This window comes from Panthera tigris, chromosome E2 (assembly GCF_018350195.1).
Source record: "Panthera tigris isolate Pti1 chromosome E2, P.tigris_Pti1_mat1.1, whole genome shotgun sequence".
NCBI lineage: Eukaryota > Metazoa > Chordata > Mammalia > Carnivora > Felidae > Panthera > Panthera tigris.
Genome location: NC_056674.1, coordinates 5,056,598 through 5,060,625, shown reverse-complemented (window position 1 = coordinate 5,060,625; position 4,028 = coordinate 5,056,598).

Below are 4,028 nucleotides of genomic sequence, written 5' to 3'. Positions count from 1 at the left end.
ATACAAGTGTTCAAATTCACCTTATTCTTATAATAAGGCAATGAAGTGCAATGGAGGTCTGAATTCCAACTGTAAATGTTTTTTTTTTGTAACATAACATTTTCTAATCTGCCTAAATCCGGTGAGATTTTTATTACACAATTTGATTTGCACATCAATACAATATTAGACTTGTGATTATATAGATGAAGGAACAAGAATTTAATCTGTAATGAAATAAATATTAGATATATAAAGCACATATAGTGAAAACAGGTAACAGTAAAGGGAGACATCATTTTGCTCAGTCACTAGAGAAAGCCTCTGATACATCCTATTTTAAAGCATCAAATTTATCGTTCTTGCTGATAGAGCAGAACACAAAACAAATATGGATCAGGGCTGACTTTCAGAAGTTCCAGCATAGATAGCTTACTACAGTCACCCAATTTGGAAATCACTAGGGACCAATAAATCACTGCATGAAGGAGTGAATGAGGTCCTTTTTCCTTAGTGTCAGTAAGCTAGGATTGTTGTCTCTTAGATTTTCTGGAAAGGACTTCCCATTTTCTCAAATATTCAAAAGAAATATATTTCAAATCTGAGCCCTACACAAGCATGTATGTGCTTAGCTCTTAAATGCAGAAGAATGATGAGTTTTAAAAATTTATATTATAAATTTATACAGTCTGGACAGTATTGGCCTGAAGAGAAGTCGCTAAACTGTACAATATTTGGTATAAAAAATGGATTCAAGAGAAATTACTAGGAAATGCTGACATACTGAATATACACATTGTTCTTTTAATATATCCCATTATATAGAGAGCAGGAAGTATTGCATTTATAAAGCGAGGAGTTTTTTTAGGGTTGTAGGATTTGTGACCCTTTTACATTTTTTCTGATATAGACACATCACCCATCACCTGTCCAAGACTTTGTGCATTTGGTCTTCACCTACAAATATATATGTAAGGGAAATTCATGTCAAAATCAATTGTTCTATATTAAAGACACAGGATAAAATTTAGAATTAAGCTGTCATGAACACACACACATACAAGGTTAGTTTATTTTTATTTTTATAATTTTTTAGAGGTTATTTATTTTGAGAGAGACAGAGACAGTGCAAGTTGGGGAGGGGTTGAAAACAAGAGAAAGAATCCCAAGCTGCCAGTGCAGAGCCCCTCTGGGGCTCAAACTCATGGAACTGTGAGATCATGACCTGAGTCAAAGCCAAGAGTCACAAACTTAACAGAATGTGCCACCCAGACACCCTACAAAAGGTTAGTTTTAAAAGACTGAGCATATGAAAAAGTTACCTTTAAGAAGATTATGAGGAAAATGTGTAATGACTCTTATTATTAAAAAAAAAATTTTAAACATGTATTTATTATTGAGAGACAGACAGTGAGTAGGGGAGGGGCAGAGAGAGAGGGAGACACAGAATCTGAAGCAGGTTCCAGGCTCTGAGCTGTCAGCACAGAGCCCGATGCAGGGCTCAAACTCACAAACCACAAGATCATGACCTGAGCCGAAGTCAGACACTTAACTGACTGAGCCACCCAGGCGCCCCTGTAATGACTCTTGACTACAGTGCTTTCATTTTGCAGTGAGAGAAATAAGTTATCTAGCTGGGAAGACCTCTCTTGGTAAATAACAGCATGTGATTACACCAGAGAAATTTCTTAATTATATGGTTGGCTTTCATCATAAACTCATTTTCCCTAGGACTAGTCCGGTTCTGGTTATAACAGTTTTCAGAACCTGAGATCTTTTCTGGTTCTGGTTCTGTGTGTGTGTTGTTTGTTTCTTGGCTGCCAATGTGGAACTGTTTCTGATCTAGTTCCCCACCTGCAGCCCATTAGGCTGCATGTTACATAATGGACTGGTGTTCAGTTAGGACTCTAATAAAGGATGATCATTTTCCTTTGTAATACTGCATGGCCCAATATACTGTAGAGTCAGGAAAAGCACATATTCCAGGTCTGTGTCAGAAATGACTCTTCCTCTTAGAAACTTAAAATTCTTCATAGTGTTTTCAATGTAAATGCTTGATGCATTCTGTAGATGAGATTCTGAATGAATCCAAAGACAAAGGACATTAGTTCATTCATTAGACAGGGACAGAGTGAATAGCACCCAGCAGCCATTACCGGAATTCCCATTCACAACACAAATAATTTAGTTGGTCTCTCAGAGGAAGAATTGAAGAATGAGTCCCTTAACATCCTGAGCACTTTGAATTTAGGCAGGTTAAGTCCAGAGAAAACCAAGACACAAAATACAATCAACAAACTCCAGGATGACACCTGAGGGAGCAAGGTCATTCTAAGTAGCACATTCATTCACAGCTAAAACCCCTTAGGTGGTGCTGAGCATTTAAGCCCACTAGGAATCAAAATAAACCATCACAATGGGGAAAAGGATGGAGAACCATCTGCCAACAATCTGGTGGGATTCATGTTTAACACACATGGATGACATATTTGCAAGTATCTAAGTAAATAGGAAATTATACTAAGGATGATTTTAATGCTCAAGTGGCCTTGAAATACTTATTTTGTATATTTATGCATCCACCTCCAGAGAACCATCTATATTAAACCTCGATATTAAATTGAATGGAATACATATTTTGACTGCTACTTAGAAGTTTTTCAAGAAAACACTGACTACATAGTATCCACACAGGAAATAAATAAGGAACCTTCTGAAGTAGTGACAAAAACTGAGTTCAAAAATATCAACTCCTCTACAAGTACGTCCTATCGCTCCAGCATCTTTTTATACTTTTTATACTTGAAATGGGATGCCAAGAAATGAGGCATTTAAGTCAAATTCTCTGTCTGAGAACAAGAATTCTTGTTGTCTTGAAGGTCCTTCTAACTGGATTGGAATCAAATTGCCATGAGACAGACTGACAGGAGAAAATCAAATGTAATATGTGTATGTACAGGAAATCCACATAAACATGCAATTCTAAAGACTGGCCGGAAAGATGATGTACAAATATAATGGTGAACTATGGGTAGGAGTCTGGCTCTTTGTAGGAAATTAATGCTTTTCACAGAGGGATAAGAAAAGCACATATTTGGTAAATAGATGTTTGTCCTACCTTACAGATGGGTCACTGAGATAAGCTTTGGCTCTGTTAATAACTCTTATTCCGAGAGGACCCCCAATATAGATTCTTCTGTGTGGTTAACAAAGGGGGAAACGTTCTTTCGAACCTGTAGGTTCTCAACTTTCTTCATCTCCAATTATCCACAGGACAAAGTAGTACAATGTGGGGATTAGAGGTGGAAAGTCTGTCCTAAACCCATCAGTTCCCCCATAGAAACTTCCCGAGGAGTTTCTGATATTAAAAGTTGATGTGACAGTCTCATGTCATTGATCCAGCAGTTTAGTCCTGACTGATCAGTTTAGTCAAAATCATTTTAGGAGGCAACAACACAAGTATATTGTCAAAGTTAGTTCTGTGGTTCAAGTAATGTTATTAAATGAGGCATTTATATGAAAACAAAGTAAAAACTATGCTTCATATTTAGATCAATTATTAAATCAGTTTCTGACTTCTAAGGGTGGCTAGTGGCACAGACGTCTAGATGTCAGACTTGAATCATCTTCAGATACAGTAGGGCAGGTAGGGACAACCTGACAGATCTTCCTGTATTATAGTGCAAACACTTCTGGCAATCTTTTCAGTGGCCCATAGAACCACAGCACTAAGATTGCCTATATATGAGCTATTACGACAATTTCTTTACATCAAATCACTTATATTAAGTTTGCAGAGCTTCAGGAAAAGAGGCAGTTTTAGTTTTCAAATGATTTCAAGTCAGGAAGGTAGGAGACAAATAAAAATATTACTTTGGGGAGAGGGGCATCTGGGTGGCCAAGCCTATTAAGTGTCTAGGTATTGATTTTGGTTCAGGTCTTCACCTAGCTGTTCCTTGGATTGAGCCCCCTTTTGGACTTTGCCCTGATTGACAGTGAGCAGCCTGTTTGAGATTCTTCCTTTCTCTCTCTCTCTTTCTCTCTCTCTT